We start from the raw sequence: 26,032 nt of genomic DNA on the forward strand, positions 1-26,032 counted from the left end.
CCTTTCGTGCTCTTTTAAGACAGATTTTAATTTGCTAAAAGCTTACCCAAGTAATATGTAAATCCTTATACTTGAAATCCGATGCATGTGGTTCATCTCTGCATGAGACTCCACTGACTCCATTCTCTGTTCAGTTCCGTAGTTTACTCAGAAGAAAATCCCTACTCATTAGTGTCTCTCACTCCTTCCTGGTTCTTTAGGAATGATAATGTTTCAGGTAGCAACTGAAAGCACTGGCAATTATTTTGACTCCTGTAACACAGAAACATAGAACTGAGCAGTGAAATGGAGTGTTCATATGGGCAAAAGTCAAGGGAACAAGTGTTAGAACCAAGGACTTCCATCTAAACCACTGTCTTGGGGAAATGCTAACAGAAGCAAACTGCAGAGTCATTATTCTCAAGACAACAAGCTGATTAAAAAAAAAAAAGATTCAAATCTATTGAACAATTGATCCTGTCTCAATTTTGGGATTTCTGCAAAGCCTTCCAACCTGCAGAAACATGTCCTGTATGGAACAACTAAACCATCTCCTATGACTTCTTTTGTGTTCCAAAGAAGCAGGAAGACACCCATTTCCCTACAGGCAGGTGATTAGAATTTAATTTTTTAATAATGATTCATAAGCAAGCAATGATCAAGGTCCTTCGGTTACAAGGTATAGTAGCTTTAAAGTCCTATCAGAAGAAGTTTCTTCACATGTGAGCTTCACTTATGAAAACCTCCATGTGATATGACAGATTGATTAGGAGACAAGGAAAACTGCCTATGACACAGCTTGTGATAGTACTTTGTGAAACAATGTACCAGGAACAGAAATCCCTTTTTTTCCCTCCTCTTTCTTTGCCAGGTAAATTTTATTCTTCATGGATATTTGAAATATTCTTTTATTTCAGCAATAATGACAGATTCCCCAGGCATTTCCATAAGAAATCCAGATAACTCCTCAGGAGCAAAACAACTTAAAATAGTCAGGAGAAAAATGGCAATGATGAAAGAGTTTTTCAGACTCTTGCAGAACCAACAACAAAATTCACAGGGTAACTGCACAACTACTTTACAAGGTAGCTTTACAGGTGTTGAATAAAAATAGCCCCTTGAACATGAAATGAAAATAAATATATTTAATTTAATGATTAAATTAAGGCCAGTAGTCTGTTTGGGAAGCTTGATCCAGGCATTAAACACAGACAATTTTAAATGGTATATGATTTGGTAGGTATGTTGAAAGACCAAAATTTTTTGAATGGTAGCCAGCAACTGACATAAAAACAGTACTAAAAACTCAACCTTAAGCCCTTGAATTGTTTCCTTAGTAATGACCATACACAGTGTGAGTTAGAAACCACAAGTTTTGAACTTTCACAAATGTGAAAAAAGAGGCTGTACATAGAATAAAGCTCGAATAGTGAAGGCATCCTGGCCTATGCTGGACACCTTGTCTTCTCCTTTTTGAACCACAATATAGAAGAAAAAATAAAACAAAAATGAAACATCTGTCCATTTGAAAACTTTGACAGCTTTATTTGAAACTTTGACAGTTTTCAAATGGACACACGAACATATTTTTCTCAAATAGATGATATTTATTTTATTTCTTATGGATTACATATTTGGAAGAAATATATAGGCAGAGCTATTAGCATGCAATGTTTTTAATAAGGAATCAGGTTATTAACAGGACTAGCAGCCTAATAACTTTTTTTTTTTTTTGACTGGTCAAATCTGTTTTATGTCCTTCAAAGTCCCATGTGGTAGCTCTTATTGACTTGTGGTGACATTTACCTGAAAAGACAGAACTCTTCCCTCACCATCCGCTTGCTATTGAGCTCAGCCAATACATTGCTCAGGACTAACCAAGCTGCTTCCAAACCCAGAGCCTAAAGTCAATAAAAGCTTTATAGGATTTTCCACTTTCCCCACAGGAGAAAAATAGCTGTGAGTTCGTTGTTTGGAAACGCATTGATTAGCATATTGCTGGAACAGACTGTTGACCTAACTATCACAGACTCAGCATGAAGTCTCCTAAGTACAGGTATCTAGCAGAGTAAGAACTCTCACCTCATTAACCATTTCCTGAACTTAGATCTATATTTCATTTGTTATATTAGTCAGGCAACTCAATAAATGCAAAAAAATAATTCAACATCTAACAAAAGTAAACTCATCTAGAAGTAGAAGAAATCATTCAATTTGCATTGAAAAAAAATTGTAGTATTTTCTTGCACCTTTTATTTTTCAAGTTATTTATTTAAATAAAATTGAAAATTATCAGGAGATAGTTCAGGTGTCAGGACACCCTCAGAGCATAAAAACTGTATTTTCAGTCAGCCAGCTATGCAATTCAAGACAGCAGGACATAAGCAATGTAGGACTGCTCTATTTGTAACACTCCTGTTAACCCAGCTGAGATACAAGATGCTTAAAGACACTGTGATACTCTTGATCTTGGGTGGAAGGGGGAAAAAAGGGAAAAAATTGTTGTGCTGAACGAAAAATCTATGTGGGACTTTTCCAAGAGACAGATCATTGCAATAGCATATTGCAGTGGGACAGAGTATTTTGAGGTACTTTAAGAATGGAACTGTAGGCTTTTTGTGTAGAATTAAGGGAATAAGATGTGAGAGAGCCACACTGCCTCCTTTCTTCCTGCCTGCTCTTGGTTTGTTTTCTCAAAAAGTTGCTCTAGAATTATTCCCAATTCCAATGTTGGATTAATGGGGAATCCACACTTCCCCCAGGAAAGATCTGGTTTTAAAGTACTGTTGTCTATGTTCTGTCTGAGTGTTTGCTATACAGCTGATATTTGTAACAGAGTAATACTGTAGAACACACACTTTTAGCAAAATAATACCCCAAATACATCTTAACATATGTTTCTCTATCATTGCTGGAGATAGTCTATGTCCCTTGTCCCTAGGAATCACTGAATGTCTCGTGCAGTTTCTCTAGCTTTTCTGATAAAGAGCATGATGTTTTGCTGTTCTCAAAATGCAGAGTAGTGCTTCTTCACTATAAGAAAAACCTTTCAGTTAACCAGTTCAAAGGGTCCAGTGAACAAAAAAAAGGTTGGACAAAACGTTTCTGAATATGTGTTATCATGAATCCACCTGTACGGATGAATGTGAATTAGTTTTATAAATACTAGCTCTGTTAGGGTGTGCTCCACTGTGAATGCATTCAGCAATATAAATCAGAAATCATATGTGTTTAGGTACACATATATGTATATGTACAAACACACACATACACCCCTTTTCTAAAACAACAGAACTGTGTACAGCATGATTCTCTCCAATCTCCCCAGAAAAGATTCTGTTTATTAACACATATCCCTGCCTCATGGCAGAAAGCTAAATGCCTCATTACCCAATTATGCCTACAAAATAACTCTGAATCATTCTCATTTTTACAAATGAAGCACTGAGGCAAAACATAAATTGATTGCTCGGAGGCCAAATTATAGCTGACCCAGGATTGAATCCCAGCCCAAATCTTTATGTACCAGATGATGCTTCTATAGTTTGGCTCTGAAGTCTAGTTCATATAAAGGGAGAGAGGAGTTTTTCCTGAGAAAAAGACTCTGTAAGAGCAATGGATCTTTGTAAGATCATACACCATCTTTAAACTTCAGTCTTTGAAAGCTGGAAGAAGAATGCAAGACAAGATTGAACATGTGAATGAGAAAGTAGGCATTTCAGGGTGGTGTAAGGGTTAAATCTTGCTAAAGGGAGACTTAAGGTAGGAATGCAAATCAACACAATTATGCTAATGTACAAATGGCATAAATGAGGGGAAAAAGAAGCACCAGAGTAATTTCATCTTGCATGCACTTTGTTGCATGATGTCCACAATGTTTGTGTCTGTGAACCAGTAACCCATAATTCATCACAGAACAAAAGAAACAAAAAAATTAATTTGTCTAAAATCCAAAAAATGAATTTATCTGTTTAATATTTGGAATAAGAGAAATTGCATTCTGTAAGTTTCTTTTCTTTCTCTCCCTTAGGGAGAAGCAGCAAATTTCCTTAGACGTAGAAATATATTCCATTACTGCATCTCCCCAGCTATTTTTCTGCAACACTGGTCATATTTTAAAAGCAACTAAGCATCTGAATAAAGTATGAAGAACTTCTAGAGTGACAAATGAATCCAGGCGCTTTCAGTGGTTTCTGTTCTCTAACTCTGTTTGTGCCGATTTATTCAGGATTTTTCACTTCAGACAGTTTCTCATTAATTTCATCATCCTCTCAGTGACCCTAAGATCTTTGAATTTGCATATCAACTTCTTGTGTGAAACTTCATCAAAGTCAAACAGATCTATAGCATGCCCTAATGTCTCTAATTTCTATGTCCTACTTGCTCCTTGATAATTCTATCACGTGCTTTTGACAAGATCTAATTCTCTAAACCCATGGCTCTTGGCTACTGCATAAGAGACTTTTATCTAACATGCTAACAAGTTCATCCTTTATGAATAATTCTAAAAATCTTTCCCAAAACAGCAGTTAAATCTGCTGGCCTGTTGTTCTCTGCTTCACAACCTGAGTTAACTGGCAGTGAACAAAGTGTCAAAATTACACAATTCTGACAGTGTCTGATCAAATGAAGATGTCGTCTTAGTGTTTTATACCTGCTTAGTGTTACATCTATAAGACAAGGTTTAGGATGTGCCTTGTCATCTGATCTGCTGTGGCATGAGTGCAAGATAGAGCAGGGAAAGAGACAGCAAATAAATTGACTTTGAAGTCTATTATGTGAGAGAGGATTTAGGGAGCAGGGATTTCTTTCCTGGCATGATATCACAGAGTTGTAGGAAAGTATGGACAAAAACAACATGAGAAGATAAACCAGTAAACCCACTTGCCCAAGTCACATTCCCACTGTATTTTGCCAGAGAGAGTTTTTGTCTAACCTGTATTTGAGGACATACACTGACAGATCAGCATAAGCTCCAGTCCACTACAGAGCTCCATTGCTTTCTTTCTGACAGAAAGCTTTTTGGTGGGACTCTTCACTAAAAGATAAAAATAGTCTAAATGGCTTTAAAAGTAATTAAAGTACATTCAACATTTAAACCAAAATGACAGCTGAAGAGTGTGATACTGACACATCAGGGCATGATGTTTGAACATAGGAATTCCCTAAATTTCAGCTAACTAAATTTCTGTGGAATACATCAAGAAGCATATTTCTCTATGCCTATTTTTTGCACTCTTTCTCTAAACACTCACTGCTTGTTAGTGTTAGGGCAAGATACTGAATCAAATGGACTGTTCATGCACTATTGCTAACTTTGTGTTTCTATGGTCTTGCTCCTCTGCACTGGATTCTCTCCAGTGGGTCTGAGTGTTTCCTGAAAAATGACTATCCATTCCAAAGCTCTCTAGCTTACACTGGCAAAAGCTCCATGTTGCAGTCAAGCTGCTGTCATCTTGCACAAGGTGGGCCTGCACTGCCACCTCCCCTGTCACATTTATATTTCTGCTTGCATAGAGGCCTTTGAGATCATGGATTCACCACAATTGCCTAAGAAATGCTTCTGTACACTGGTACCGTCTGTCTATCTGCAAAAATATCTTGCTGTCCACAACGGTTCTTGGGATTATACCTATTTTCTGCAGTTAGCTCATCTTTTTTGCAGCAATTTTTACTCCTTTTAGACTTCGTTATCTACTTTTTGCATTAATATTTTTTTATCTGTTCCTTTGTAAGGACTCCAGTGAAACAGATCATCTCCTTTAGAATTGCTTGCTCTCACCTAGGAGAAAGAGTTCTCTACTGTTTTTTAGGGACTGAATTTTTCCCTCTTTCTTCTTTTATCACCAAGGCTACAAGCCTTGGCAACAGGGAAAACTGAACATCTATTTTTAGAACCGATGAGTGAGAAGTGCAAAGACCTAGAGATGGATCAATTAGTAACTACTCTATATCTGTAACATTCAGCTTTGGATGGAATAGAAAAAGGCAAATCTGAAGATCATCTGCATGAGATACTGGAAACAATGAGAGCAATCTGATACTGCCCACAGGAAATATATAATGACAAAACAGTATGGGATCTAAAATTGGATCCTGTAGAACCCCAGCATTAATGACTATTTCATTAAAGAGGTTTAACTGCAACAAGCAGGCTCCCCTGAAAGAAATACAATTCATGAAATGTTAGATAATCCAGAAAAGATGGTTAATCTCTGCTGTAGAAACTGATGTTCCTTTGTAACAAATGATGCAAACAAATACTAAAAGAGTGGATTAACATGGTCTTTTTAGTAAATATGTGACAAGAGCTCTGCTGGATACTTCTATTAAGCATCTGGGGTGAATGACAATTGAAGTTGGCACTGAAATTTCTTGCACATATTGATTATTAGTGGATGTTGTCCAACCTGAACTACTACCTCATATTGAATAAATGGATGATAAAATAAGCTGTATGAAAACTACTTCTTCATAAGAAATACTGATCATTTCAGAATGCATCACATTTAAATCCAAATATGTAAAATGAAACATGGTAAAACAGATATAATACAGGAAATGATAAACTATCTGCAGGGAACCAAATTAGTACAACACTGAACAACTACTTCAGATTAAATGTTCAATCTTCTGTTACTGTGTAACAGCTGAATAATAGGTTAGTTGAAAGCAGGCCTAGATCTTATTCTTCCATAAGAATCTATTCAAGATACTGTATTATTCCTTTTCTTTGGGAGAACAATTGATTTTGAAAACACATTGCTATTTATTCATGCTGCCCAGACAATTACAGCTAAAACTTCTACTACTTGAAATTGTATTAATGAAATACCACTAAATACTGAGTGGAAAACAATCAGCTTTAACGCCCTTGTTCTTCCACACAGTCTGAATACAAGAAGCAGTAAGAACTTATTAGATGGGCAATGACGCTTTACCACAACAGGGAGATTAGTTTTTCTGGGATTAGGACTGACACTCAGATCCTTTCTGGAGGCTTCTCCTCCTGTAGTTTTGCCTTGACAGTTTAAAGGCTGAGGGTCTCACCTATTGTACTGGTATTAATTGAAGAGAGCTTGCTGCAGATCTGAGCCATCTGATCTGCCTGGAGATTCTTTCTCACTCTTCTCAAATGTTAATATTTAAATCTTTACCATCCCCATTATACTTCTCAGCCTTTCACAGTTAGGCAAGTTTTAATTTCACCAGAAATCAGACTGTTCTCCTCAAAAGGCTCCTGGGCAATTCCATCTGTCACAGGAGCAACAATTCACTCCCATCAACCAGGCTCTTCTAGAAGCAATTTTGGCTCTCTGCATGGGAAGTACTGAGTGTACTAGTGAAAAACAGATAATTGTGAGTCTTTCTTGGTGATTACATTAATTAGCTGAAAACACAGAGGGAACATTAACATCATCTTATTAAATAAATTGCAAGAAAAGGGGTTTTATGGTTAAGTCCCTAGAATGAAATATCAGCAAACTCATAGCACCACTCTTTGAGTGCCCTCAAAAATTACAGTATCTTTACACTTAAACTTATCCTGATAACTACTTTTTTTTGTGGTCCTTGGGTCAGGGACTTTGTGTGTTGAATTTACTGCAGCCATCACTGCTCTGTCACAAACGACTTCCAAAATACACAGAACATGAGTAGAGTTCACTGCAGAACCATGAAGAGATGGCACTAAAGATACTCTGCTGATGCCTTGGAAGCTCACTGAGGTAGTCATTCAATAACTTGGCTAACAAAGGACTGACAGAAGGGGAAGGATTCAAATCAAGTGTGTTGAAAAGATGAACTGCAATATAAAATGCTGTCCTTATGCAGTCCTTTGAAAGAACACTTTTCAGTGTACTGTTCTTTACCAGCAATGGAGAAGAAAGAGCTATATAAGTACCTGTACACACACATGTATATACACTCATATGCTTGCATTTGTTTGTGTAAGTACAAGTTCCAAGGGAAAAAAACTCACATTTGTGAGGAACAGAGAAGTGACTAATCCCAAGTCCCACACCATCAATCTGTTATCAACCAAGACCACGCACTGAACTGCTGGGCAGAGCACACTTTAACAAAGCTGGTTTCTCACACCCTGAAAACTTGAACATCCTTTCTCACACCTAAAGTCCCCTAGGCACAGAGCAACTGGCATTTAGGATTTATGGAACTCACTTGCTATAAGGCATCATGTCCTTCCCACCTCTGCTTCCTCCCACAACTTCATTATGGAGCTGACTCCAGCTGCTGTGGCCAGGTCACAGCTGTTCTCCCCACAGCTCCCAATTGTGAGAGCAGATCTGAAGAATGTTTAGAGACCAATATACGGCAGGAAGAAAACCAAATAACATAGCAAAACAAAAAAAAATCCTACCTAATTGGTCACCAATGAGAAACTTCCAGTCATAATCCGTGACAACATTTTGAGTTTCAAGTGTACCCTTTAATTTGTAGATTACAATGAACACATTTCTGATTAGTCTAAGCTCTGCTTTTTATGGACTGCAGCTGAATCAGTGCCTGCATTCCAGCGATGCTTTGTGAAAGCTAGATTCACCAGAGCTAACACTGTTTACTGATAAAGACTTCAGTAGATTTTGAAAGTTTTAGAAAACATTGCATATTTTTAACCTGTCTTTGGGACATTCAAAATACTGAATATGTGGCAGTCATACAGCACCAATGTCTGGCCAGACTTGAAACAGACCATGGAAGCAAGAATGTTTCTTTTCCTCATCCTTCCATTAAGGCTACTTAATAGGTAAGAGTTCTGCTACAAAACAGAAGAACATCTTGTTCCGTGTCAGAAAAAAGCTTGTAACCCCAAACCCCGCTTGCATGACCTGAACCATGCCCCTTGTTGAAAACTGAGCAAGCTTCCTTTCCTGCTTACTCAGAGTCTGGTGTTGCACATTTTCAAATGGGCGACACTCTTCCCATCTATCCCAGTCCACAGATCTGGCTCCCGGTTTGCCAGTTGATTCCACCTTCAAAGGATTACTTTATTTTCATCTTGAACTCTGAAAACAAGGCAGTTTTTTAGTGTTTTCAGCCATATCTATGAGACTGGGTGGTATAAGCAGCATGCAGGGGATCAGTCACACAGGTCTTTTGTGCTTTTATAGAGAAATAGCTCACAAACTGAAGGGGCTACAGTTCCACAGGGTTAATTGGTTTTCAAGTTTGAGCCCAAATCATACCATTCATTAGAAAAAGTTTATTTAAGGTCTATGAATGATCACAAGGCCACCATCCTTTGCCTCATTGCAGCCCCTCCCCTAAATATCTCTATTTTCAAGACTAGTTCTCCAAAAATTCTGAAATAAGCAGTGATCTGAAAATTTGCTGAGTCTCTGGGTTAACTCCCTGACTTGCCACTCTGATGCTGGCGAGCAAAGGTACTTGAGTACACTGATGTATTTGCCTTGAAAGAATAAACCCAAGAAGAGCCCTAGTAGGTCATGGACTTATAGTTTTAAAACTTTATTACCCATTAAAAGGCAAGGTCACAAAAATGCAGTTTCCCTCAACATTTTTTTTAACTGTCAATCACACCTAGGTATAGTAAATAAAGTTGAACAGACTGCTTTACAGGAAAGTATCTAGCTGGAGGAAACAACACTGTGAGCTAATATTAGATCATGGAGCTTTGCAAACAAAGTTATTCACTTGATCAATAGCCCAGCTCGTAGCTGTTTTGATTTGTGATGCTGATTACTTACTAATAGGGAAATATGCACCTTCCTGAGGACACAACCACCAATGAATCTAATTGTTAATTAGATATGCCCTTAAATAGTAGTTTTTTTTAAACTAGCATATCTGGAAAGAAATAGAGAAGAGATTTGTAAAGGAAGTTTACAGGTGGTTACTTTATAAGCAATCTGAAAGGTGAAAAGGAGTGTAAGGAAAAGGTGATGCTGAACTTTGAGATCAGTGTCAGCAGGCAGCTGACATTGATCAGCAGGCAGGCACTCAATAATTTAATTTCCTTTTTTTCTTCTTTTTGAAGATTCTGAGAAGTTCTAATTCATGCAAAAATTCAGGTCTCTTTGGGTTATACAGTGATTATGTGTCTAGGAAATTTCTCTTAGGGGTAAAACTCCCTGCATTTTATGAGTTTTATATGACAGACAAGAGAGAGGAAAAGTAATAACAAACAAACAAAAAAAAATCATTACACTTGGAACTCTAAGAAAAGGTGATTAATCATGTGTTACATCTTAGTCAACTTTATCAGCTATTTCTCTGACAGCACAATACAAGTGGTGATTCCCTAAAGCAGAATTTCATCGTGGCAAAAGTGGTTTTTCCACTTAATTCCTGGTCATTGTATCATGGAGTATTAGAAATTACAAAAGTGTAGAGAAAGAGCTTCTTCTGGCTGCAGAATCAGTCTTCAATACCAATTACAAAGGGTGATAATTGAAATGGGATAAATGTGTACACAGGTAGGGAAGGTCTTTAGAAATACGATTTCTGTATAGCTGGTTTGGCCTTTCCTTTGTTTTATGTGTCATGCAGAGGAAGACACAACCTCATAGTTACCCACCCTTCCCTGCCAGCACTTTTGGTAGGCTGATCATAATTTTATAAATTTTATAAATAAATACATCCATATAAGCCCTTATTTCATTAAGCTTTTCAACATATGCATTTTTAGAAATTGTGGCCAAACAAATGGACTGGTAGTTCTCTCTTCTCACTCAAACACACTTACAGCCTTAGTCCCCATTTGCAAACACTCTGCATAAAGCATTTTTTGATGTGAAATAATCCCACAGTATGTGACCTTGCAATTTTAAACTTAAATCAGTAGCAGGGAGAAAGACACAGCACCTATGAATCAGAATGGATTTTCCCAGCAAGTTTCATTTCCTATCATACCCAATTCAAGATTAGACATGATTTCACTTCAGAAAAGTACAATATTGATTCTTATCTTACGTCATTCTCCTTTATTCAGCATACAATATCACCTCAAGGACCCTGATGCTTTTGCAGCTGTGTAACAGGTGAGGAGTTACATATATGCAGAGAATTTTCACAAGTGAATTCTTCACTGTGCATGATGCAGGGTCATGGCTGTTCTTCATTCGTTTGGGAAATTGATTACTTCTCTTTAAAGCCTCTCAAGCAGCACAAAGCAGACAGAAGAATTACGAGCTAGTTTAGTGCACTTTACCTTGATAGAAAGAGCTTGTAGCTCAGAGAAGCAGGTAGGAAATTATATATACACACAGCCTTCAGCTTGAGGGTTCACTGCAAGCTGCATGACTAAATCAGAGGCTTATTAGTACCTTGCTGATGACTTTGCTTTGAAAATATACTGGGGGAGGAAAAAGGTTGTTTGCTACTGGCTAGGGGGATGTGTAGCTGGAATATTTATCAAACCACTCTAACTGGTTGACATGTTATTCAAAGAGCAATCTTAAAAAAAAAATGAGGTATAACTAATTGAGTTTATTATGCTAACTAATTGAGTTTATCATGTTTTTGTTACACATTTACATTTGCTAAAATTATAAGCAAAATTTCATACCAAATTTAGATTTGAATCTAAACCTAAATTTCATGCAATATCTGAGGCTGGGCATAGGCATTCCACTTTTGATATTTGATACTTTTCCATTATCTAACAGATTAGGGCAATTTGCCACCCTGGCACGCTGCTGTGATTTTCCCCAGCCATGAACCAAGCCCCATGCAGCTACTCCCTCACTTCCCCATGAGTAGGACTGGGGAGAGAACTGGCAGGGCAAAAGCTATAAAACTTGTTGGTCGAGATTCAGACAGTTTAATAAGTAAAGCAAAAACTGCATGTACAAGCAAATCAAAATAAGGAATCAATTTGGTGCTCCCCATGGGCAGGTGGGTGTTCAACCATCCAGGACAGCAGAGCCCCATCACACATAACAGCATCTTGGGAAGACAAACACTATCACTGCAAATGTTCCCCTTCTTCTTGCAACTTTATATACTGAGCATGATGTCACATAGTCTGGAATGTCTCTTTGGATCACTTTGGGTCATCTGTCCAGGCTGTGTCTCCTCCCAACCTTCCAGGCATCCCTGTTTTACTCACCAGCATGCCATATTAAAAGCAGGAATGGCCTTGGGTCTGTGTACGCCCTTCTCTCTATAAATATCTCTATATTATCAACACTGTGTTCAGCACAAATTGAAAACACAGTCCCACATCAGCCCCTGGGAAGAAAATTAACTCTACCCCAGGCAAAACCAGCACACACATGGAACAGGAAAATTCTGCAGACTGCATATAATGGATCTGATCTATCCTAAGTATGACATTCCACATAAAGCTGACTGTGGATACAAGATGGGTGTGCCTCAAATATATCAACATCACCAAAAGTCATGAAACCAAAACCATCCAGGAACAAGTATGTTTAATTTGCTAAATGCCTCCTGCATTGTCACAGACTTACTTTTGGGGAGAAGTTCCCTAGGATATACACCTTCTGCTTTTCAAGTAGGAATACCAATCTGGAAGATAAAATCCAATCAAGACATCTAACCTGTAAGGTTTAGTGAGAATAAGACCAGGCCAGATTAGATTAAGACAGAACACTAGGTTGGAAAGGACCTCAAGGATCACTTGGTCCAACCTTTCTTGGTAAAAGCATTGTCTAGAGAAGATAGGGCAGTACCCTGTCCATCTCAATCTTAAAATATCCGGTGTTGCAGAATTCTCCACTTCCCTGGGGAGGTTATTCAAATGGATGATTGTTCTCATTGTGAGCAGCTTTCTTCCCATGTTCAGTCAGAATCTCCCATGGAATGACTTGTACCATTCCCTTTCCTCTTTTCCACATGACTATTGATAAAAAGGCAGTTTTCATCTGTAGCCACCCCTGAATACTGGGACACAGTGATAAAGTCTCCCCTAAACCTTATTTTCTCAAGGCTGCCTAAACCCAGCTCTCTCAGTCTTGCCTCACAGGGCAGCTTTCCAACCCTTTGAATATCATTGTTGCGGCCCTTCTCTGTATCCTCTCCAGCCTGCTTCTATGAACTATGATACTGAGGCACAAGGCCAGATCATCCTTTTAAGGCTGACACAGAATGAGGAGATGTTTAGGAAGGCTGTATTTTAATCAGTTGTCGGATAGGGTCTGTAAATTTTTGAAAGTCAGTTTCATAATTTCCATGCATTTATAAAATCATTTATTCAATCTACAGTGCCTTGTTTCAGAAAGTCACTAAATAGGGTCTTGTTAAGACTTCTGGTACATTATTTCACTGCCAAAGACTGACAGTATTCCCTCCCTTTCCCTGCCCCACCTTTTTTCCCCCCTGACAACTGCTGTATAACTAGGACTTCCAAAAATATTAATTTGCCCCTGCTTGTCAAAATTCGTGTAGTGTTTTCAAGCACTGACAGCAGATACTTACAATTACATCATTTGCCATTTGCTGGGGCCATTTTTTGCCCATGTAAATAAGTATAGTAACGCAATAAACTGGAAGAAAATCTGGTTTGAAAACTAGATGCCTCAACTGAAGATGTCACAGCAGAATCTGTACATCACTATTAAATAACAGAATGCAAGTGGCAGCATTTGCAGACAGCAGAATATTTAGGTTGTTCAAGCCTAAAAAAATGACTGAGAGAATGTCAAAAGGAGAGATAGAACACAGTGGCTGCTGTCATTCTATGACAAAAGCATTGTGTATACTGAATAAATAATTAGTGATTGTAAATATCCTGTAAGTGAGGGAAGAAAGATTTTGAATTAGAAACATCACTAAAAATACCTACTACATTTTCGTCAGTAGTGAAGTACAAGATAAACAGAAAGACCGAGGTAGCAAATAATTGAAAATACGTCATTAAATCAATTATCAGTATTCATGAAAAATAACACTTTCCCTCCCCATCGCTTTTGAGAGGGAAGTGCAGGCATACAAGAATTCCAAACACAGTTAAGAGAAGTCTAAGGGAATGGACAACTTTCAAGAGAAAATGAATGTACAGAACAGAACTAATCTGTTCAAGGAACAGACTAAGAAACAACATGACAGAAGTATACAAATAATGACTATCATGCCCAATAAGAACCATGATACATCTACTTATTCATGATCATTCTGCAATTACAAAACCCATTTAAACACCTCATAGATTTAAAAAAGTTGAGTAGAAAGATTTTACAACCTCATATGAAAATGATGATCTTCAAGACTACAAGAATGTTCAGATTCTGGGGACAATGAGGACACTTTAAAGTGGGAAAACAAAGAGCATAGTTGTTTGAGTTTTGGTATAATCCAAATTTCTTTTCTGCTGCATGCTGGTCATTCTCAGTGTCTCCCACTGCAATGTTTAATTTCCTAACTTATCTAGATTTGTGAGTTATGGTAATTCCATTATGCTAAAAATCAACTAAGTTATTAGGTTGTTGAGGATCTTTCTCTTTTTACCTCCCCGTGACACCATTACCCTTTTTCTAGAACAATCTGAATTGTTCTGGCAAATATTTGCACTGCTCTGGAAAACAATAGATATGGTTAGATGATGAAATTTCTGTCTTTCCCCTAAAAGCAGGCACCACAGTTAGGTAAAATTGTAACAGGGGAAATTAGTAATTTGTGCAGGAACCTTAGTTTAAGTTCCTTCTAAGGGTCCTTTTTCCATTGTTCCTTAGGCAGGCAACAGAGACATAAACCTTATTTGGAAACGCAGACTGTGCCAGATGGAGCAGGCTGGTTTAAAAATCAAAGGGACACAAGGGCTTGTTTGCTGTAGGAGATAAACACAAAATGTTCTGCACTGCCAGCACTTATGAGCCCTCCTGTACCTTGGTTCAGGAGACATCAGTTGGATTTCAACTGCTCTGACGCCCACTTTGACTGGGCTGCATTGAGTCCAGGAGCACCATCATGTCTGAACACTGCTTCCCAGTATTACCAGTGGGTGTAAAGTACTGGTCTTAATTTGCTGTATTTAAAATTGTCAGGTCTAGTGCCTGAAATATTCAGTGAAAAGCTATCTGCAGGATGGTATGGACTTGACATACCATAAATATCAGTTCAGCTTTAGAAAAACTCTCAAATTGACATTTCATAGTACTTTTTCTTAGAAGGAGTAATGGTGAAGGGAGGACAAAGTGAGCAGAAACCCTAAGCAATTGAGTCTGAGAATTCCGTCTATGTTAATACCCAAGAACTATTTGGATGTCATTTAGAAGTCATAAGTACTATGAAGAGTTGCAGACATCTGAAAGTATTAACTACACATGAAAGTATCCCTCTTTCAGATAATAATGTCAGAAATCTCACCAAAATTCTCATAAACATCACAAGATTTTTTTCCAGCTTCTTACTGGACTCAACCCACTACTTTTTTCCTTGTATAATTCCTTGTATAATAACCACCTCATAGCTGGCAGTAAATGAAATAGCCATACAAATAAAGTGAGTAATACCTAGCAATAGGAGGTTAGATAAAATTCCTATTTGAACTGGTTTTTATTTATTATTTGCATTCAGAAAAAATTTCTTGCAATATCTTTGCCTAGTTAGGACTTGGTTTCCAGGCAGTGAGATGAAGAGTTCTTTATGAACTTGTAGATACACACTTAATATCTGTAGTCAATTATTTTCCAAAATATAGAATCATTTTTCTGCAGTATTATAGTGATAATTAAGGGTGTCTTCTGAACTCTGAATAGTTTTGTTACTGTACTGTACAGAACTTACAAGAATATGGATGAGAAATGTATTCACAGACTACAGTTCCCTGACAGGAGGCTGTAGGCAGGCGGGAGTCAGCCTCCTCTCCCAGGCAACCTGTGACAGAATGAGAGGAAATGGCCTCAAGCTGTGCCAGTTCAGGTTGGACATTAGGAGGAATTTCTTCACAGAAAAGGGTGTTAAATATTGGAATGGGCTGCCCAGCAAGGTGGTGGAGTCACCATCCCTGAAGCTGCTCAAGATATGACTGGTTGTGGCACTCAGTGTGGTCATAGGTTGGACTCAATCTCAGAGGCCTTTCCAAGCTAATTGATTTTGTGTCATTCTGTCCTGCCCATGCTCCCTTCCTGTGCACCTGCTCACTGCCAGAGCATGGGGCACAGAAATGTTATTGATTTAGAATAAACACTAAAAACCAAAACATCAGTGAGTTATCAGCACTATTCTCATACTGAATCCAAACCCCAGCTCTATACCATCTGCTAAGAAGAAAATTAACTCTATCCCATCTGAAACCAGGACAAGCCAGGACCAGGCTGCACATACTATAGTTTTTCCTGTCATTTAAACATTTTTCTGAACTAGTTCAAATTGTCTGATCCCTAATTTATCCTTTAAACATCTTTTCAAGTAATCAGTAGACTATGAGCATGAGCATGCGGTAATTTTTTGCAAATTTTTGAATTCCATAAGGACAAAAAAGTATCTAAATGCATTATCCTGAGCCCTCTTCAGTTTTTTCTTTGAGGGAGTTATGTGGATTAGTGTTATGGAAAACCATGCTATACAAATGGAACCACACCACTTGAAGAAATTAAGGACTTTGAAGGACTGGAAAAGCATCCCATCGTCTGACCATGACAACAGCAAAAATATGTTCTGTTCGAGCTCCTGAATATGATCAAGAGAATCAGATGATAGTGTTATTACTAATAGCTGCAGCCCTTTATCTATTTGACTAGGTAAAGGAATATATCGAGGAAGAATATGATAGATTATAGAAAGCTGGTTTATACTCAGAAACAAAGTACCGTGAAATGAGCAGTGTCTCTCAGGAGTCTGTAGTGGGACCAGTACTGTTTAACAACTGCATCAATTACTTACCCAGTGGGATCCCTGGAAACACTCAGGGTCAGATTGGATGGGGCTCTGATCAATCTAATCTAGTTGAAGATGTCTCTGCTCATTTCAGGGGTTGGACCAGAAGGCCTTTAAAGGTCCCTTCCAACCCAAAATATTCTATGGTTCTACAACTTTATAAAATACTGTGTTTGAAGTTCGCTATAATTAATTGGGATAGGAAGTCAAAACAGGGCTCTTCCCACACTGATGCTTCTGAGTGACTTTTTAGAGTCTCTAAAAACAAAGTCTGTTTGAAAAATAAAGTAAGTGAGTAATCTGTTACCACACTATAGCCCAGACAAGTCATTGGAAGCCTAAGAATTCAAGAATTCCCTCATTTACTAGAACTTACATCATAAGAAGAAAATTTATGTAAATAAAATAGCTACTTGTATCATACCTGTTTAAATGGCACTAGCAGAATCTCTGAATGACAGATACCCAGTCTTTCTGGTGTGGACAGATTTTCACAAAATGCCATTCATCAGTCTTGGCATAGTTACTCCTATTGAAATGGGAGCCACACATGTTAATGCATCACATACACAGCATTTAAGGTTTAATCAAAGTAATTCTATTTTTGAATTTTTGATTGACAATCTCTTCTTTCTGCTTCCTTAACTCAGCTACATCATTATTAGCACACATACTTCTGAACAACATATCAGTAAATTTCTAGGTTGATCTAACCATTATTTACCCACATAAGAGGGTAAATATATTGTTTGTAATGCAGTTCCATTAAACCCCTGCATAACATATCATGCTACTGTATTCCAGGCATGTAGACCCTCCCTGCAAGGAAAAGTTCATCTCTGCATCTCTTCAACAGATGCTGCAATACTCATTAATACAAACTATGCAATGGTAAGGCTCTGCTCCAAGCTGGGCGATTGACAGAGATGGGTTTGTCTCGATGTACTTATCAGCAGAATACAGAATGATCTGGAGGCTTGGGCTGCCATAACACCTGCTTTCAAATCTTGATTACTCATTTTGGAAGAAAGAATTTTTAATATAAATTTTAATGTATTTTAAAATATAATTTCAAACCTCGAAAATCAATACTGATTATTTGGTTATTAAAACAAATAATAAGAAACAGATTTATGTTCATTAGCATTTCTCACAAGTGGACCATATTCATCTGAAGGCAAAATGCATTTTCAAGAGTTTTGTTGTTCTTAGCATGAGTTGTGAGTTGATATAAATAAAAATAAAGAAGCATGGTGCTCAAATTTTGAAGATGGCTATCAATATTGGAAGCAACTGGTAAATCAAAAGCCAGAAGCTTCAAAATACTGACATTCAAGACTCATTCTTCATAGTACAAGATTTTTTTCCTGGGTACATACAAATCACTCATTCACATATAAAATGTATGAAGTGTTGAAGCTCATCTTTTGGAAACCTACCTTGACTTTCACTTCAAGTAAGCTTACTCTCATCTTCACAAAGGCCTACTGAGTACGAAATGTAGAGTATTGTACTTCCAAAATAATTCATATTCCATTTACATTTTTTTTAAACCCACACTAAGTAGTGATAGGTCTAAAACACACAGAGAACGTGAAAAGTACTGAAGAAATTAAAAGGCTTCCTTGTATGTGACATTTTCAGTACAAGTTCTTTCACTGCTCTACCACTGCCACAATATCTACCTAGCACTTCGCAGCCCTATTTTGTTGGTGGTGCCAATATTCCTGTACTACTCAATACCACTATCTGTGCAGAAAGCCTCTTTTTATTTTGTGGCACTTTGTCAGAGATAAGCTCAGCAAAACCATCCAGTTGTTTAGAGAGGGGAGTATGTCTTTGCAGAAGGGACTGTGACAATTGCCTGCCAACTATGTTGATAAAACATGAAGCAGGAATACAGCGAGGATTCAACTTTTGATAATGACTTTCCAAAATAATGTTACACATCATTATACACATCACAGAGGAACAGACAATTATGCAAGATACTTCACAGAATTCATTTTTTCCTCAGGAATTGTATGCATGTGAGACATCATGAAGGACAGAAATGACAATCCCACTGCAGCAAGGGGACAACAGTGAGTTGTGCTCATTTCAATGCTTGAGAGCCCTTGTAGCAAAAAACCCAAAGCAACAGCTATGGGGAGAGATGAAAGCTAGCACAACCAGCAGTGTCAATGCTAATGAGGGAAGACTATCAATGCAAACTCTCTGTTGGCTACATCAGTAGGACAATGAAGCTCAGCCTGCTGAATGTTCCAAAAATAAAATGACAAATTAGGCATCATCTAACACTACTAAGAGTATGACAACAGCTTTTATGCTTCCTGTAGAAAACCATATATTATTGTGGTACACATGTAAATACACATTGTGTATCACAGAGCCATTCTTCACCCATAAAAATGTGCCCAGCTGAAGTCTGGCAGGCATAAATGAGAAGGTTTAAAAATTTCCAGCAAAATATCAAGGAAATAAAATACACAGTTGATATAATTTCTATTGGCTACCTTCAAAAACCAATTGATGGACAAATATTAAAAAAAACATCTATACAGATGTCCTACAGATGACAAGCAATTCATTTTTACTAAATCTGTACTGCTTGGGATTTTAAATTTGAATCAATAGGTGTGTTGCATTACCACCAAAAGCAAGATCAGAGAAAGGAATAAATGTCCCACTTACTGAGAGAAAGCATAGTGTCTCATAAAGAGAATGGTTACAAGAAAGCCTGTTTATAGGTAGAGAACCAACTGATACTGCTGCAGCTTAATCAAATATCACAGGTATTTTTATAGGGCAAAAGGGCAGCATCTGTATTATGGGGAAGTGAGTTTGTTAACCTGCACCTTCCAAAACTCTCCCAGCTAAAGATGCAGGCATAGGAAGACCTAAAGATCTTGCAAGAAGCTGCATACATTTTTAACCCATTGCACATTTTGTATTACAGAGTGATGTGTTTTGTCTTGGGAGAAGCACAACTAATCACATCACTAGTTCTATTTTGCAAATGTTTTCTTCATCAGCTTGGCACATGGAACACTCAACAGCACAACCACCATACTTACAAGCATTGTGCTGAACAAAAAGTGATATGCAGACTTTGATGAAGGTGCTGTTACTTAATCTCCAAAACAGGTCAGTAATTTTTCACATCAGCCCTTTTATGAACCATCAACCTCATTATCATAGTTCACTGCACAAGGTACCCTTGGGAGTCCAGGGCTAATAGTGAGCAGAGATAGGTAAGAAACACAGTCTAAACTCCCTCATTATAGATCCACTTTAAGGAAACACTTACATATTAGGGTGAAACAAGCATTACACTTAGAAAAACAAAAATCAATACAAGGAACCCAAAAGCTAAATGTGTTTTTTCAAGCAATACCATAAAAATTAACTCTGAGAAGTAGCCCAGGAAACTATTCATGTGACAAGTATCATTGATCTAGCTATTAGCAAGCCTGTATGAATGCCATCATTATGCACTCACCCTTGAATTTATAGTAGCTGAGGACACTTAGTGCCTTCTTGGTATCATTGATACAATTTTCCCTCTATAAGGCTTTGAAAATCTCTGGTACAGTAAAGCAGAGATAAGTTTGCTCATGAAATTTCATTAACAACATTGAATATTTTAAATAGGTATTACACCTCTATTTTTTTTTTTTTTTTGATGTAGCCACTAGCAAGTAAGTAAGAGGACCATCAGTCTTTTTCTTATGGATAAAGCTAAGTGAGAAGAAACTTAAAGTCAATTTGGTGGCAATAACAAAATACTTCTTTCTCTTCAATAACTCAGAAGTAGATCACCCCAAAACCTCTAGTGCTTTATCTCTTGCAAACCCACTTGATTTATTAGTCTTAAATTTCATCTTGGCCCTAATGTCCTCTTTGTGGAACTACTGTAATATTCACTAGGAAAAGGGTAATGTGTTAAGCGTCTGATATAACATTTTTAGAATTTAATAGACACAAATTTTGTGTCAGCTTTACATTTTCAATTTATCTCTAGATCTGAAAACAACTTACCCGTGAAGAGAAAAAAAGTATATTGTTAAGACATCAGAAGGTCTGAAAGCAGATTTGTTGCTCATTTCTACAAATTTTATGGGCCGTTATTTTTCTTAAAATTTAAGTGGACTCAGATCAAACTTCCCTCATACACATTTTATTTGTTGTCATAAAACATCACTGATCCAAAATAGCCACTGTAGAGATTTTTTTTCTTTATAGCATGCTGTGACTAGGTGTACTAGTACTACTTTTCTTCAGAAAATAATGTTGAGCAAAAGGAGGTAGATGATCAACAGGTCACAGAAGGCTAGACAAAACAAATACATTTCAATACCTTAAAAAAGAAGATACGGTACAGCAGAGTTATCGAGTTCTGAAAATTTAGTCAGCTTAAAGTTTAAATTACACTGAGTTACATCAAGATACCTTATAGGCTGGAAAAGAATTGGAGGAGTTACAAAACAGTAGTAGGTTTTTCTTCCAAAATTTAAATCTGCTTTACAGGCTAGGTCAGCCAAAAATGCAAGACAACAGTGTAATTTTTGGTTTAGTTACCAGTCCACTGGGAGATCATGCTCAACCATTTTGATTTTGTTTGCTTAGATGTGCTGACCAAAACTGACTTCACATTCTTCAGTACATTATTTTTAGTGATGCTTTTCCCTGTTTTCTTTTCCATGTACTGCCTTGGAAGCAGGTCAATTAGAATTGAAATACAGTAAGTTTCAAACCACATGGACCAAAACAAGAGATGGAAAATTATTTTCCATGGTTTTCTATCAATCTGTACCAGGTAAGTCTCCAGCTCTTTGGAGCACTTGTTTCTATTGCGGTATGATGGTTTCAAATTAAAATGTCAGCCAAGCAACCTGTTGTACATAGGGGTACTTCTGCTACCCTCCATCCTCCTTTCTTTCAACACTTCTCTGACTGAGGAGTAACAATTTCAGGGAATCACACTGGAAACTCATGGAACAGGGGCTCCCCAAACCACCTGTGGGGTCAGCCAAACCCTAGACCCAGCCCAGAGGATTCAGACAGGACCATGAATGTAGCACAACAAGCCCCTGTTTGGTCCCAGCTTCTCATTGGACTACCTTACTAGCTGAAGGCATGCTCTCAGAAAGCCTATTTCTTTTCAGAAATGTTCCTTTGTAAAACATAGAATGATTTGGAAATGCATCCTCTAACAGTATTTGCAGAAAATGTCAATGCCTCCTTTAAGACATCCTGGTAAACCCAACATAATGATACAAAGAGCCTTGATGCTTCCTTCTACTGTTACAGGTGTTTTTCTTATTTCCCCTGCTCATTTTTTTGTTCTCCACATCTACACATCATATTTTAGAATGTGGTGGTCTAAAATGTAGTGTCAAAATTCACATTTTACTACTTGGATCAGTAGTTTGATTATCAACATATAATATGACAAACCTTCAATACCACTGAGAATCAGACCCCCTAAACACACAGACTAATTATCTGCCTTTGTGCTTTGCTTATGAAAAAGTCTGTTTTCTTCCCATAAGGAGCTGACAAGAGGTGAGGATGTCTTCTACTACCTACACAAAACCTGAATAAATGTGTTAATTTACTTTTCTTTAGCTGGCCCAAAATAATGAAAACAGTGTCTTGCTTCAGTTTACTGACTCTTATCCCTGAGGCAGAAGAATATAAGTGAAGAAAAAACTGTGACCAAATCTTAGAAAGTGAAATGAATTTATAGGACTGAAATGCATTGTGAACTGCTTTCATATTTGTGTGATAGTTCATGTAAAAAACCCCATCAGAATAAATTGAAAAATGCATCTACTGTCTCCAACATTTCAGATCTTATATGAAGAATATCTCAAGTTGCACAAAGAAAAAACTGAAACAACATACAAAAGGGAATGTGTATATCTGCGATAAAGATATTTCAGATATGATTGAATGAAGAAGGTTCTTTTGAAAGTAGAGTTATTCTTGAGTAGCATGAGACCTTCTCTCTCCTCTTTGCCCTCTTCTTCAGCACTCAAAGCCCTGGCAGAAGTAATTTTGAAGTTTTCTCTTAAGACAAGAGCGAGACAAATCACAGCAGCAATAGCCTTGATTTAATTAAAGGAAGAGAATTTCTTTTAAAGCATCCTCTTACTTGAGGAACAAAGGACACAAAAAGCAGAGTAACACCGGGGGGGCTCGCAATACTCTCGGGGAATTGCGAAAAACAAAGCACTCGCTGCTGACGAGAGCACAAAAGGGAATAACAGCAGTGGCACCTGATGGTAGGAGCCTGGCGAAGGTCGGAGCGCTCCCGGTGGCGATGGCGATGTTCCCGTTCGTTTTCCTCGGGAGCGCTCCCGGAGGGCAGGCCGTGCCTCGCCCGGCCCCGGAGGTGCCCTGGGGATGCGTCGCTCCAGGTGCGGGCCCTCAGCCCTCAGGCGCCCCAGGACGGGCTCGGGAAAAGCACTTCTGGGCTGCCTGGGCTGAGAGCGAAGCGGTGCTCACTGAGCGGACCAAGAACCCAGTGTTCCTGGGAGGAGAGACAGGAGGAAATACAACCTTCACCTGTCTCCTCGCTGCCTGTGCTCACGGCAAGTGCTTGGGCACGTTCTCTTGTATTCGAGTGACTGATTCCCGGCAGAGCCCAGCCTGTGAATCCTTTGGAGTTGAGCAGGGCTGGAGGCAGAGGAGAGGAAAAGACTGGGACAGGGGCCGGGCGGGCCAGGTGCCATCAGGCGAGGCCGGAGGAGCGCCCGCGCTTTGCCCTGTGCCGGGCCCAGGCTGGGGCAGGGCGTGTAGGCCGGAGGCGCTTTCTCTGCGCCCATTTTCCCCTTCCGCAGGCTCTGCCGCGGTACCAGAGAGCTCTGCGGCTCCTTTAGCAGGGAAGGCATAGACAAGCCTTGAGAGGAGTTCTCCAGGTGCTGTAACTCCGTGCGAGCTGGCCGCCGGGGAAGCAGCATCAAGCTGCACACCGCTTGTTTCCTCAGCCACGGCGAGCTGAGGGCAGGCAGGCGGCTCTCCTTGTGGCCGTGCTGTGAAGTGTACCTGGGCCGAGACCTCCAGGCCCTTGTTTTCATCCTCCAGTCTCATGCTACTTGCCATGCCTGAGCTAATTATACAAGATGATTAGATTTTAAGCCAAGATTATGGAGTGGCACTTCCTCCGTTTCCAGAATTTTATTTTTTTTGAAGGTCAGGTAATGAGATTACAGCTCATTGCCTTGTATCATAAATATTAAATCTTATTCCTGTATGTTTACTCCGTACTTTATATCAATGTGCCTATGAACTTTGCTGAGCAAAAGTTCAGTATTTCTGTATTACCCTCGAATAACTAAGGCATAAGCTATGTAAACAAAGCATTTTTGAGCTAAATCACATAAAAAAAGTCCATCTACTTCCCAAATACTGAGTTGCAGTAGGAGCAAGACTAGTGGAAGAATACTTCATATACTCTTAGTCTTGTCTTGTATTTTCAAGAGACTTGCTAGACTAGAAGTAGCTGAGTATGTAGTAGCTGACTTTTTTGTCTGCCATCCTTGAATTTATCTGGTCTTTGACTTGAATTTTAGTAAGTTTCATGGGTCTATTTTGTAACTTTCTTAGTGAATTTCACAGGTCTGTTTTGTAACTTTCGTAGTGAGTTTCAAAGGTCTGTCTGTCTGTGAAATAGAAGTGCTTCACTACCTACAGCCGGCTGTGTTTCCAGTACAGACATAGTGCAAATGATGAACTATCGATATCAAACAACAGCTTTTCATACATAAGTTAACTGACTTTTACTCAAGTTTTGCAGCAAGGAGGAGATAATAGTCAATCAGAAACCCTTTCCTTTGAGGGTCTTGGTGTGTAAACACAGTGCTTCAATACCTAATGCAAGTTCTAATTTCCCTCTAGACTGCAGAATGGCAGGCTAAATTTTTAACATTTTAAAATATTTTAATGTTTTTATCAAATTTTTGCTCCCACTAGGTGGCATACATTGTAAATGCACACCAGTAACCTTTGGAGGAGTGCAACTCATTATAAACTTAAGCAATCATACTTTGTAGTTTTTTGTTATTTTCCTAATCCATGCTACCTATTTTAGTTACAATTCATGACTCCTGACACTGCTTGTCAATGGCTGTAAATAAACAAGCATTTTACTGTTAGTCAGCACAATTCACAGGGTATGAACACCTTAAATTAGTTTTAACAACCAAAGATTTAACCAAAATTGATTCCAACTCTCAATATAAAAAACAATACATGTCCATTTGGGAAATTTTCTGTCTGTTTTCTTTTCACTGTGCCAGTCTTGTTCTTTATTCATGAATACATCACCATTTCTAATTGTTTCTATTGTGGTGTTAGAAGGTGTTTGAAGAAATTTTGAAGAGTGTATTTATTTCCTTGCTTAGAATGTGATACCTTTATAAACTGGAGTGCCTGCTTATTTATTGATATTAGATGAAGGAGTCAGTAAAATAAAAATAAACAAAGAACACAGCAGACATTCATTTTCAAAACGTCTGTTGTCCTCACTGTTTCTCTTCAATTACTTTTTCAATGTGTAATCTCGCTGTTATTATACCCTGCCACATCACCTCTCTGCATTTGGAACACCTTGCCACTGTGTTGTTTTAGTGCACTAAAATGCAAACAGCTTTCTGCATGTGTGTAAAGAGTATAAATTAAAAATGAACACTTTTTTTGTTTTGGATATTGTGAAGTTTGCAGTAGAGATGATTACCCAAACACCCCAGTTCAAACATCGTGTTTATGAAAAGGCAAAGAGACGAAAGACATTGTGAGAGGGATTTAAAAACCTCATGCAAGTGCTGAAGTAGAGAAGAAGGTTACCTCCTTGGGGCAAAATGCTAGTGGTGAAAGAAGTATTTTGCATTTGTTAAGTAGATTATGACAGTGTATTTTTCTTAGGTGTGGATCCTGGTCAGCATAAATCAAGAGCAGTGTCATGGATGATTGTAGGCTCATACTGGCATAACACCAAGTAAGTGAAAGAAGAGCTACCTCTGCTGACAGTCAGTTTTCCAGACAAAATCCCTAACTGTTCAGGCATGGAGCTTTCTGCTCTGCGTTGTGTAGAGGGGGGCAAGAATGCATCCATGTCAGGAGCAGAGAGGGAGAAAAGGTAATGTGCCTGTGCGTACTGAATCATCACTGCTCTTAGGGACAATTGGAGCAATGATGGTAGTTGTGATCTGATACAGCTCAGGTT

The 26,032-nt window shown here is 38.3% G+C and overlaps 1 long non-coding RNA gene across 1 annotated transcript in view; it reads right to left on the reverse strand.

The window, feature by feature from the left end:
• LOC128787141 (uncharacterized) overlaps positions 1–17,320 on the reverse strand; it is a 44,376-nt gene extending 27,056 nt beyond the window's left edge. The window contains exons 1-2 of the long non-coding RNA XR_008430582.1: positions 17,225–17,320; positions 47–252 (exon numbers count right to left, since the gene is read on the reverse strand). This is a non-coding gene — a long non-coding RNA (uncharacterized LOC128787141). The remainder of the gene's footprint in view (positions 1–46; positions 253–17,224) is intronic.
• Between the last annotated feature and the right edge of the window lie 8,712 nt (positions 17,321–26,032).

Source organism: Vidua chalybeata, chromosome 4 (assembly GCF_026979565.1).
Source record: "Vidua chalybeata isolate OUT-0048 chromosome 4, bVidCha1 merged haplotype, whole genome shotgun sequence".
Lineage (NCBI taxonomy): Eukaryota > Metazoa > Chordata > Aves > Passeriformes > Viduidae > Vidua > Vidua chalybeata.